General features: G+C 40.3%; 1 pseudogene; it reads right to left on the minus strand.

Annotated features, from left to right (window-relative positions):
• Positions 1–1,581: 1,581 nt before the first annotated feature.
• Positions 1,582–1,673, minus strand: LOC112616699 (annotated as a pseudogene).
• Positions 1,674–13,583: the final 11,910 nt, after the last annotated feature.

Raw genomic sequence — 13,583 nt, forward strand, 5'->3', positions numbered from 1 at the left:
ATTGTGCTATCAAATAGTAGGTCTTATTCATTCTTTCTTTTTTTTTTTTTTTTTTTTTTTTTTGTATCCATTAACCATCCTCACCTCTGCCACAAACCCCCCACTATCCTTCCCAGCCTCTGGTAATCATCCTTCTACTCTCCATGTCCATTAATTCAATTGATTTTATTTTTAGATCCCCAAATAAGTAAGAACATGTGATGTTAGTCTTTCAGGGCCTCAATTATTTCACTTAACATGATCTCTGGTTCTATCCATGTTGTTGCAAATGAGTGGATCTCATTTTTTTTTTTTTATGGCTGCATAGTACTCTGTTGTTTGTATGTACCACATTTTCTTTATCCCTTCATCTGCTGATGAACACTTAGCTTCCCTCCAAATCTTAGCTATTGTGAACAGTGCTGCAACAAATATAAGAGTACAGATATCTACTGATTTTCCTCCTTTTGGTTATTTACCCAGCAGAGGGGTTGCTGGATCTTATGGTAGCTCAATTTTTATATTTTGAGGAACCTCCAAGCTGTTCTCCATAGTGGTTGTACTAATTTATATTCCCACCAAGAGTGTACTAATTTACATTCCCACCTTTTCTCCATATCCGCACCAGCATTCATTATTGTCTGTCTTTGGGACAGAAGCCATTTTAACTGGATGGGATGATATCTCATTGTAGTTTTAATTTGCATTTCTCTGATGATCAGTGATGTTGAGCATCTTTTAAATGCTGTTGTCATTTGTATGTCTTCTTTTGAGAAATGTCTATTCGAATCTTTTGCCCATTTCTTGATCATATTATGATATTTTTTCCTATAGAGTTGTCTGAGCTCCTTACATATTCTGGTGATTAATTGCTTGTCAGAGGGGTAGTTTGCAAATATTTCTCTCATCCTATGGATTGTCTCTTCACTTTGATTGTATCCTTTGCTGTGCACAAGCTTTCTAACTTGATGTGATTCCATTTGTCCATGTTTGCTTCGATTGACTGTGCTTGTGGGGTATTGCTCAAGAAATCTCTGCCCAGACCAATGTCCTGGAGAGTTTTTTCCATATGTTTTCTTGTAGTAGTTTCATAGTTAGAGGTGTTAGATTTAAGTCTTTAATTCATTTTTATTTGATTTTTGTATATGGTGAGACATAGGGGTCTAATTTCGTTCTTCTGCATATGGACATCCAGTTTTCCCAGCACCATTAATTGAAGAGACTGTCTTTCCCTAGCATATGTTCTTGGCACCTTGTCAAAAATGAGTTCACTATAGGTGTGTGAATTTGTTTCTGAGTTCTCTATTCTGTTCCACTGGTCTATGTGTCTGTTTTTGTGCTGGTACTATGCTGTTTTGATTATTGTAGCTCTGTAGTATAATTTGAAGTCAGCTAATGTGATTCCTCCAACTTTGTTCTTCTTGCTTAGGATAACTTTGGTTATTGTGGGTCTTCTGTAGTTCCACATAAATTTTATAATTGTTTTTTCTATTTCTGTGATGAATGTCATTAGTATTTTAATAGTGATTGCATCTAATCTGTAGATTGCTTTGGGTAGTATGAAAATTTTAACAATATTGATTCTTCCAAACCATAAACATGAAAAATATAGAACACTTCACAAATTTGCATGTTATCCATGTATCTTCTCTGTATCTTTCCAATTTTAGTATATGTACTGCTGAAGTGAGCACAAGAAGCATGTTTGAGTGCTTAATTTGTGAGTGAGATTTGCTAGTTCTGACCTCTCCTCTGTGACCTAAGTGTTATGCCCATTTTACAAAGGAAATAACCTATGCATGGAATGAGTAAGAAACCGGCCTAAAATCGTGCCCAAATCAAGAGGTGGAACTGGGTTCCTCCTTGGGTCTGTTCAATTCTAAGTTTGTTTTTTTGTTGTTGTTGTTGTTTTTTTTTTGTTTTTTTTTTGAGACGGAGTCTTGCTCTGTCACCCAGGCTGGAGTGCAGTGGCCGGATCTCAGCTCACTGCAAGCTCCGCCTCCCGGGTGCATGCCATTCTCCTGGCTCAGCCTCCCGAGTAGCTGGGACTACAGGCACCCGCCACCTCGCCCGGCTAGTTTTTTGTAATTTTTAGTAGAGATGGGGTTTCAGCGTGTTAGCCAGGATGGTCTCGATCTCCTGACCTCGTGATCCGCCCGTCTCGGCCTCCCAAAGTGCTGGGATTACAGGCTTGAGCCACCGCGCCCGGCCCTAAGTTTGTATTTGTAACGTCTGTGTCAACTGGCTATTTTTTAACTCAATAGCTGTCATGATGATGCAAAGGACAAGAGTGAACTACTATTACTTCTGGCCTGTCAAACTGGCCAAGTGTAAAATCTTAATTTTACTCAGTTCTGGCCAGGGAGCAGCAAAGTACTTAGTCTCATCCACAGCAAGTGAATCCCTTGGTACAAGTTTTCTTGAAGGCAGTTGGCTTATTTGATAATCCTGCCTCACCAGGTAATTCCATACATGACACTTCATCTATGTGAAATGTTCAGATGTGTACACATTGTTTAATTATCTATGGAGATATTCTTTAAACGCCTATACATCCACTGATTGACAAATAACCATAGTAGGACTGTATGGACAGAAAGCTCAGACAGACACCATCTAAGTAAATCAACTAAGGTTTACTTCTGCAAATGACATAGAAGAAAGGCATTGTAGTCGGGATACACAACTCAAAGATAAGCTGTGCTCTTGAGTGCAGAGATATAAGCATCTGAACTTCTGATCCTCATCAGGCAGCAAGGGTAGTGATGGTGGAATGATGGAAGGTGGAGACACAATTTTGCAGATGTAATACTTTAGTGAGTGAGAGCCATACCAGACCTTCTGGAAGCTAATGAGTCACATTACAAACAGAATAGGATAGGCTGGATATGTACCAGCAACCTCTGCATCAAAGTGGAGTGCCTCTCCTCAATCATAGGTTGCACTCTATGTGTGTACTGTATGCATTATGACTACAAACTGCAGTGTAGCACATTATACTCAGGTTGAACAAAATCTTCATTTATCACTTCCAGCCTTCCCTAGGCCAACTCAGCCTGGTCCAAGTAAGTTTCTGAATTGTAAGCAGTTACCCAGAAGCCTCTGTGAATCAAGCATACAGTTTCTTAGAATAGATATAGTGCTCATCCTGCCCAACTTAAGTGCCAACCAATATATGATTCCGTAGTTGAATTATAATGTGATAAAATTATAAGAAAAAAAGTAGAATGTAGGCTCGGCATGGTGGCTCAACCTGTAATCCCAGCACTTTGGGAGGCGGAGGCAGTAGGATTGCTTAAGCTTAGGGGTTCAGGACCAGCCTGAGCAACATAGTAAGACCTCATCTCTACTTAAAAAAAAAAAAGTAGGATATAAATATTTATTTATGATATGGATAGATGTTAATGATATTTATAAAAATGAACAAAATAGCTTACGTAACTGCATGAATAAGACACTCCCATTAAAATATTCCTAACTGGGGCCAGGCGCGGTGGCTCACACCTGTAATCCCAGCACTTTGGGAGGCTGAGGTGGCCAGATCATGAGGTCAGGAGTTTGAGACCAGCCTGGCTAACATGGTGAAATCCCATCTCTACTAAAAATACAAAAATTAGCTGGGCGTGGTAGTGTGTGCCTGTAGTCCCAGCGACTCGGGAGGCTGAGGTAGAAGAATCGCTTGAACCCGAGAGGCAGAGGTTGCAGTGAGCTGAGATCATGCCACTGCACTCCAGCCTGGGTGACAGAGTGAGACACCGTCTCAAAAAAAAACAAAAACAAAATAGAAACAAAAACAAAACAAACATAAAACAACAAAACAGAACAAAAAAACAAAAAACAAAAACAAAAACTTAACTGAATGTATCTCATGCATAGGGAATTTCTGTCAGAGTCAAATGCAAATCTTCAAAGTGAATATCATGAGTCATAGGATTCACCCTTTTTCTCCTTCAGCATCATTTTCTGCATTTTTATAATGAGCATGTAATACTTTTAAATCAGAAATATAAAAAAAAAATGTTTTAAAATTCTCAGCTGGAGGCGGTGGCTCATGCCTGTAATCCTAGCACTTTGGGAAGCCGAGGCGGTGGATCATCTGAGGTCAGGAGTTCAAGACCAGCCTCAACATGGAGAAACCCCATCTCTACTAAAAATACAAAATTAGCCGGGCATGGTGGTGCATGCCTGTAATCCCAGCTATTCTGGAGGCTGAGGCAGGAGAATTGCTTGAACCTGGGAGGTGGAGGTTGCGGTGAGCCGAGATCGCACCATTGCACTCCAGCCTGGGCAACAAGAGTGAAACTCCGTCTCAAAAAATTAAAATAAAATAAAATAAAATTCTCACAATAAAATATAAGAAATTATTTTCTAAACCTGATAGAAAATCCATATTTATATAATAAAAGTTTGGTAGAGCTGATTAAATGGGAAAAAAAAAAAAAAACCTCTGTGTGATGAAAGACACCGTAAACAAAATACTAAACTCTGAAAAACATTTGCATTATAAAACCAGACAAAGTCTGGATTTACATAATATAATAGTGGCTCCTAAAAAATAAAATATTTAACGACAAACCACCATTGATTGTTAGTTTGTCAATAGGCCATTGATCCAAATGGGTCATTGATATGATCAGGAAACACACAGGAAATAAAACAAACTATAAATATTTAAAGAGACACTTTATCTGGCTAATGCTTATGGATATGCCTTTTTTTTTTCTTTCTTTTTATTTTTTATTTTTATTTTTATTTTTTTGAGACAGGGTCTTACCCTGTTGTCCAGACTGGAGTGCAACGGCGTGATCTTGGCTCACTGCAACCTCTGACTCCCAGGTTCAAGCGATTCTCGTGCCTCAGCCTTCCAAGTAGTTGAGACTGTGGGTGTGCGCCACCATGCCTGGCTAATTTTTTTATTTCTAGTAGACACGGGGTTTTGCCATGTTGGCCAGGCTGCTCTCCAATTCCTTGCTTCAAGTGATCCACCCACCCTGGCCTCTCAAAGTGCTGGGATTACAGGTGTGAGCCAATGTGCCCAGCCAGGGGGCTGTGTCTTTTAAAAATACTACTGAAATATGGTTGTTCGTGTTCCACGTTGGCAAAGGTTAAAAACAGATTTATAAGGCTGGGCACGGTGGCTCACACCTGTAATTCCAGCATTTGGGAGGCTGACGTGGGTGGGTCACCTTAGTTGAGGAGTTCGAGACCAGCCTGGCTAGGATGGTCAACATGGTGAAATCCCGTCTCTACTAAAAACACAAAAAATTAGCCAGGTGCCTGTAATCCCAGCTACTCGGGAGGCTGAGGCAGGAGAATCGCTTGAACCCGGGAGGCAGAGGTTACAGTGAGCCAAGATCATGCCACTGGACTCCAACCTGGGCAACAAGAGCAAAACTCTCTCTCCAAAGAAACAAACAAACAAAAACAAAAACAAAAAAACTGATTTATAATTCTTATTATTTTGAGGTTGTATAGAAAGGGTGACTTTCATATGGTTTTGGGGAGAATGCATATTGCTACTGAATATTTGTACTACTTTTTGGCAATTCTCTATGACATTTATTATTGGTTCAAAGACTAGTTATATGTCCCAGTGGATGACAATGATCATAATCATAATCATAATCATAAATACTTATCTAGTGTTTCCTGTGTGCAAGCTAATATCCTTGGCACTTTATATATATATATAAAATATATATATATAAAATATAATATATATATAAATTTAGTTACCGCAATAACTCTATGAAGTATGACAAGGTACATAAACTGTCATCCCTATTTCACAAATAAGGAAATTTAGGTATAGGGAGCTTAGTGATTTCCTAACATTTCCACAGGTAGTTAAGTGGCAGAGCTGGACTTTGACTCCCAAAGTATGAACTCCTATCCATTCTGTGCAGTGCCTCTTAATCTCTGTATTTCTGAGCACCCCTGTGATATTTTATTAGGTTGTTATTGTGGCCTAGAGAAAATCATTAAATCTCAGTGGTATGTGACAGTAAACATCTTTTTTGCTCACACATCTGCAGATTGCCTGGTAGTTGGTTGGCTGATTTGAACCAGGTTCAGCTAGATGGCTGCAAGGCTGGGTCTGGGTGTGCTCTACATATCTCTCATCTTTTTAGAATCAGTAGGCTAGCCAAGGGATGGTGATGACAGAGGGAAAAAGAGAGCAAGTAGAAAAACTACAATGCCTCCTGTGTCCTAAGTTCAGAATTGACATGCTGTCATTTTTGCTTATATCCCTTTGGCGAGTGACAATCATATGTCTGAGCCTAATATGAAAGAGACAGGACCAAGTGGAGTGGCTCACATCTCTAATGCCATTACTTTGGGAGACTGAGGTGGGAGGATCACTTAAGCCTAGAAGATCGAGGCTGCAGTGAGCTGTGATTGCGCCACTGCCCTCCAGCCTGAGTGACAGAGACCTTGTGTCAAAAACAAATAAATAGTTAGGGAAATACACCCCAATTCTACTGAGAGACATACAAAGATACATGACAAAACGTGTGGATACAATGAGGCGGTGAAGAAGTGGGACCAATGATTCCATCTGCCAAAGACACCATCATGATAGTTTTCATTTCTGACTTAACTGAGCCTAACATGACATCATGTTAGATGTTGTGCTCACCTGTAATTTATTTGCCCTATACTTCCTTTCCTTTCCCTGTTCATGTGTTCCACTGCTGCCTGTTTTATCCAGAAGTTTATTCATATGCAGTTGTATGGTAGATACACCTGTGTATGGTAAACATGCCTGGCAGCAATAACTTAAGCATACTGTGAGAATGACCCTGTGTGGCAGATGCACCTGAATGCATGTTTAGAGTTCTGAGCTTATAAATCTGGCAGGGGCCAACACGGAGATTCATTACTTATCTATAAGGAACATCTGAGCCTCCCACTACCCTCTCCTGTGGAATGCAGGCTGTATGGGGGCCTTTTGTTTTGGAGGTTCGTAGGGGGACGATACTAGGTGAAACTGCTATATGAACTACATGCTGTTTGCAGCCTTTGTGGTTCTCCTGCCCAATCCACTACCACTAGGCTGTGTGGTTCTCCTGGCTAGCCTGCTGCCACTGGATCATCCCTGTGTGTAACACTACTTAAAGATGGTAAAATAATCAAAATTACTTTTGAGAATGTATTTCCTATGTTATTGTAGTGGAATGGATGGTGGTCCCCAACAGGAAATGCCCATGTCCTAATTCCTAGAACCTGTGAGTATTACTTTATATGGCAAAATATATGATTATGTTAAGGATATTAAGAGAAGGAGCTTATCCTGGATTATTTGGGTGGACCCCAAATGTGAACCCTGAAAGAGCCAGGGACGTTGAGTGGCTAACTGGGCCTAAATTAAAAACAGAGCCAACAGGCCATTTGCTTACTAGAGGTCACGCACATAATTTGCAGTCCTGGAAAACTCCATGCTCGCTTAACTTTGGGACTTTCAAAACTGTCTGTTCCTGTTTATGTTGCCAGAATCAGCCAATAGATTGTGACCTGTGTGGACCAATCAGAACTGAGCAAGTCAAGGAATTAGAACTGAGCAAGTTTGCTTTCTTTATTTACATAAGTGGACCAGAATGGGAAACTTGGGTGGAGCTTTGTCTATAAAGGATAATCACTCTTCCACTCAGGGCACTCTCAGTTAAAGGAAGGCAAAAAATAAAATAAAATAACCCTCCCTTCTCTCTGAATGCATCTTTGTTTTATACAGAAGACTGTGTCTCCCTGGTTTGCAAACTGTTTACTGGAATAAAGTCTCTTTTGGTTTTCTTAAAAGAAAATCTTTTTCAGTAGACTTTTTGACACTTATGAGAGGTAGGAGGAATTTACAGACATACAGAGAGGAAGGCTATGAGAACACGGAGTAGAGAGAGAGGTGGCCACAAACCAATTAATGCCAACAACTATCCAGAAGCTGGAAGAGACAAGGAACAATTACTCTGCTAGGACGTCCAAAGAAAGTGTCACCCTGCCAACACTTTGACTTTGAACTTCTGGACTCCAAAACTGTGAGAGATAAATTTTTGTTGCTTGGAGCCACCTAGTTTATAGGAATTTTGTATGAAAGCCCTGAAAAACTAATACAATTATCATTACACCACTTTAATAATTTATCTTTGCCTTCTACATGAATTTAATATTCTCTATAGACTTTCTATTTATTGAGATATTGTATTGATAACATGGTGAGCTCACAAAGGAAATAAAAAATGAGCAGTCATATTCTCTAACATTATACAATACTTATACATGGCTAATCAGCTTTCTTTTATGCTTTTTTTTTTTTCTGAGATAGAATCTTGCTCTGTTGCCCAGGCTGGAGTGCAGTGGCATGATCTTGGTTCACTGCAACCTCCGCCTCCTGGGTTCAAGTGATTCTCCTGCCTCAGCCTCCCGAGTAGCTGGGATTACAGGCACCTTCCACCATGCCTGGCTAATTTGTGTATTTTTTAGTAGAGATGGTGTTTTACCATGTTGCCCAGGCTGGTCTCAAAATCCTGGCCTCAAGTGACCCACCCACTGTGGCCTCCCAAAGTGCTGAGATTATAGGTGTGAGCCACCATGCCCAGCCACCTAATCACTTTTCACTCATTAATGATCACCAGTGGACCAAAGTCATCAAAAACTATTTAAAGTTTTGCCTTGATGAGTTGATTCTCTTCAAGGAGAATTCTCATGTAGTTCAAGAATCAACATATGTAATTGAGTCTTACACATTTATTTCTGTTTCACTCCATAAGACAGAGCAGGTGGGGATCCTGGAGAGTAGGTCTCTCAACAAAGGTGGTGGTAGAGGAGGTCTCCAAAGGTGATGGTGATTATGATGGTTTACCACTTAGCTCAGGTAAAGGAGTTGGAGGAAGAGTAAAAACTCCTCTGGGAAGAGACGGTGGTGGTAGAGACGGTGGTGGGGATGGCCCTCTATCTGCCTGTGGAAGTCGTGGAAATGATCCTGAAATCTATGAACAGCCTGAGCGTCCATGCTCCTGTAATACAAATAGCCAAATGTTTAAATGCTTGCAATACAATATGCAGGCCAGAATATATAACAGTAGATGTTTGTGGGCTTTTAAAGAGATTATACACTAAACTTTAATTTATTAACTTTCAAGGACCTAACAGTATCAGTGTATGGAAAAGACTTGTGTAGACATATAATAAGCATTTTAAACTCAACATAATGACTATTCCTGCTAACACTCGAATGCTAGGAAAGTTGGTATCCTCATCAAAGGCCCTGTGAAATATTACTACAAAATAATGACAAATTAGATTTCATGATAAACATATGCAAAAAAATACTCTATATGGCTTGGACCTGTTAGAATAGTTGGTTCAAATATGGATAATTAATATAATACAAGGTCATTAGTCTGATACCCTTGGGAGCCAAATAAGTTTATACAAAGATTCTGTCTCATAGTGTCAGTGACCTAGCTGTCTAATAATAGTAACAGTGAATAGAAAGTAACATCCATTTGCATGGTAATATATACTTGTCAAAGCTTTTAGATCTATCATCTGTTTTGATCCTCATTATAACCCTGTAATGTAGGTTGGGCAAATAGTTTCATTTCACTGCTTGTAGATGAGGAAACGAATTCCAAAAGTTTGAGTAAATGGACAAAGGTCACACAGTGTGAAACATGATCAAGATTTGAATGCAATTCCTCACACATCTAATTCAGTTCCCTTTCTACTATAAAAGACTACCTCATCATAAATGCATGTAATTTGTCATGAGCTGAGGACAGAACCTTCAAGAATGCCCTATTGAGGGGTAAAATGAGGGAGAGTAACTGAATTCTCAGAAATAAAAAAGGGGCCAGGTGCCGTGGCTCACGTCTGTAATCCCAGCACTTTGGGAGGTTGAGGTGGGCAGATCACCTGAGGTCAGGAGTTCGAGACCAGCCTGACTAATATGGTGAAATCCCATTTCTACTAAAAATATAAAAATTAGCCGGGCATGGTGGGGGGCACCTGTAATTCCAGTTAAGGCATAAGAATCACTTGAACCTGGGTAGCACAGGTTGCAGTGAGCTGAGATCTCACCACTGTGCTCCAGCCTGGGTGACAGAGCGAGACTCTGTCTCAAAAAAAAAAAAAAAAAAAAAAGTAAAAAAGGAAGTTGGAGGATAGGAAAAAAAAACTTCATTGAAAAGAAATGATCAGATACTATGAAGTGAACTAGAGTGAGGCTAGGAAAAGGCCACTGGATTGTGTCATTTGGAGTTCAATACTGACTTTTGCTTAACTTACTTTTCAATAAAATGGTAGAAACAAACTAATTCAATCAACAAACACCTAGTGAGCATCCACTATGTTAAAATGCAATCTTCACTTTCTGCATATTCCCTGCAAAGGAGAGTGTCTTGAGGAGAATGTTTAAGCATCTCTAAAAGTGAAGACTACCTAGTGAAGATTTTTAGCATGCATGGTACTTTTCCTCAAAGAGAAAGTAGCTGGATGTATAAAGTTTAAAGGTTTTTAAAATATAAAATATAGTATTTGAGATTCACACAGGTATACAGAGGGCTTTGGGATTATTAAAATGTAAGGATTTTCTTTTCTTTTTGAGATGAGGTCTTGCATATGGCCCAATTTTCTTTCTTTCCTTCCTTCCTTCCTTCTTCTTCTTCTTTTCGTTCCTTCCTTCCTTCCTTCCCTCCTTCCCTCCCTCCCTCCCTCCCTTCTTCCTTCCTTCCTTCCTTCCTTCCTTCCTTCCTTCCTTCCTTCCTTCCTTCCTTCCTTCCTTCCTTCCTTCCTNTTCCTTCCTTCCTTCCTTCCTTCCTTCCTTCCTTCCTTCCTTCCTTCTTCTCTCTCTCTTTCTCTTTCTTTCTTCTCCTGAGATGGAGTCTCGCTCTGTCGCCCAGGTTGGAGTGCAATGGCACAATCTCGGCTCACTGCAACCTCCGCCTTCCAGGGTGAAGCAATTCTCCCACCTGAGCCCCTCGAGTAACTGGGATTACAGGCACCCGCCATCATGCCTGGCTAATTTTTTTTGTATTTCTGTAGAGATGGGGTTTCACCATGTTAGCCAGGCTGCTCTCAAACTCCTGACCTCAGGTAATCCACCCCACCACGGCCTCCCAAAGTGCTGGGATAACAGGCATAAGCCACCGTGCCCAGCTCCAATTTTCCAATTTTCTTTCTTTTTTTTTTTTTTTTTTTTTTGAGACGGAGTTTCACTCTTGTCGCCCAGACTGGAGTGCAATGGCGCGATCTCAGCTCACTGCAACCTCTGCCTCCTGGGTTCAAGCGATTCTCCTGCCTCAGCCTCCCGAGTATCTGGGATTACAGGCATGTGCCACCACGCCTGGCTAATTTTTTTGTATTTTTAGTAGAGACGGGGTTTCTCCATGTCGGTCAGGCTGGTCTCAAACTCCCGACCTCAGGTGATCCTCCCGCCTCTACCTCCCAAAGTGCTAGGATTACAGGCGTGAGCCACCGTGCCCAGCCAATTTTCTTTCTAAAAGGAAACATTGTGGACCCAATTATTCACATCATCATAACAATTTTTTCTCTAAACAAGTTTTGTGGCTAGGTGTGATGGTTCATGCCTATAATTCCAGCACTTTGGGAGGCTGAGGCAGGAGGATCACTTAAGGTCAGGAGTTTGAGACCAGCCTGGGCAACACAGTGAGACCCTGTCTCTACAAAATATTTTCAAATTAGCCAGGTGTGGGGTTCTATGTTCTTGCAGAACATACTGGAGGCTGAGGAGGGAGGATCACTTGCGCCTAGGAGGTTGAGGCTGCAGTGAGCCTTGATCATGCCACTGCCCTCTGGCTTGGGCAACAGAGTGAAGTTCTGTTTAAAAACAAACAAACAAACAAACAAACAAACAATTTTACTTGTTTAATATGTTGTCAGAAAACATTCAGGACAGTTTAGTAATGCCTGGGTCTTTTCCACACATGAAAATGGTTGATTGTCTTAAAAAATAAAATCCATAGAGTTGTTTTTTTTCCTATAGAGTTATTTAAAAGAAAATGAGAATTTGCCAAAAAGTCTGCTACTAGTCATATTTTACTTCCATCTAACAAGATAATTTCCTACCATAGATCTCAATGTGACATGACACAATACATATGTAGTTCCATTACCTTGGTTCAATGTTGCTGGGGTTCTGTTCTGAGTTTCTTGATTTTTTCTTCCTTTTCTTACTTCTTGGCTTGAGGTTAGGATTGGGCTCTGAATTCTTCATTTGTCTGCAATGATCACCACCATAAACATACACTTAATAATGTATTTTCAGGAAATCTCTAAGCAATATTACATATGAAATACATAGAGCATTTTTCGCTCCTTGAATTTTCGTTTTTTTTTTTTTTTTTTTTAAGACAGAGTCTCACTCTGTCACCGAGGCTGGAGTGCAGTGGCACTGTGTCGGCTCACTGCAACCTCCGTCTCCTGGGTTCAAGCAATTCTCCTGCCTCAGTCTCCTGAGTAGTTGGGATTACAGGCATCCACCACCACACCCGGCTAGTTTTTGTATTTTTAGTAGAGATGGGGTTTCACCATGTTGGCCAGGCTGGTCTTGAACTCCTCAGCTCAGGTGATCTGCCTGCCTCAGCTTTCCAAAGTGCTGGGATTACAGGCGTGAGCCACCTTGCCCAGCCGCTCCTTGAATTTTCACACCCTCACTTATTGACTATTTTCATGACAATTAAGTACTCATGTAGGGGTGGGGCTAGTGCTAGTGGTAGAAGTGGCAGTAATGAGGAAATAGATTCCCAACTAAAGGCAAACCGTCATGTTTTCATTCCTAGAAAAAAAAAAATCAGCCTTGGTAACATGGTGAAAACCTGTCTCTATGAATAATAAAAAAAAAAAAAAGAAGAAGAAGAGAAAAAAAACGAAAAATAAATTAGCCAGGTGGGTGTGGTGTGCACCTGTGGTCCCAGCTATTCAGGAGGCTAAGGTAGGAAGATCCCTTGAGCCTGGGTGGGGGTTGAGGCTGCAGTGAGTCAAGATCATGCCACTGCACTCCAGCCTGGAAGACAGAATGGGACCCTGTCACACACACACACACACACACACACACTCACATACACAAAAAAAAAAAAAAAAGGAAAAAGAAAAGCATGGGTGGACCAAACATTTTTCTGCATTTATCATGGACATTTTAACTGTTTTATGTTGAAATTCAGATCTTAGAAATAAACATGGTTTTTACATGTTTTATGCCGTACATACACAAAGTCCTAGAAACAACCGAAATGTCCAGGAACTGATGAATGAATTAGCAAACTGTCACATATCCATACAATATAATACTCATCAACAACAAAAATGAACCACTCATACATACAACAACATGGATGAGTCTCAGAAGCATGGTGCTGAGTGAAAGAAATTAGAAACAAATGGATCATTATTCAACGATCCCAAGTATATGATACTATAAAAAATCAACACTATATGCATAGAAATTAGATCAGTGGTTGCCAGGGGCTGGAAGTAGGTCGAAGGCATTGAAATACAAAGAAACCCAAGGGAATTTTCTGGGCGTCATAGAAAGATTCCACATCTTGATTGTAACGGTAGATAAATGACTACATGTATTTGTCAAAATTCAT

Source organism: Theropithecus gelada, chromosome X (assembly GCF_003255815.1).
Source record: "Theropithecus gelada isolate Dixy chromosome X, Tgel_1.0, whole genome shotgun sequence".
Classification (NCBI taxonomy): Eukaryota; Metazoa; Chordata; class Mammalia; order Primates; family Cercopithecidae; genus Theropithecus; species Theropithecus gelada.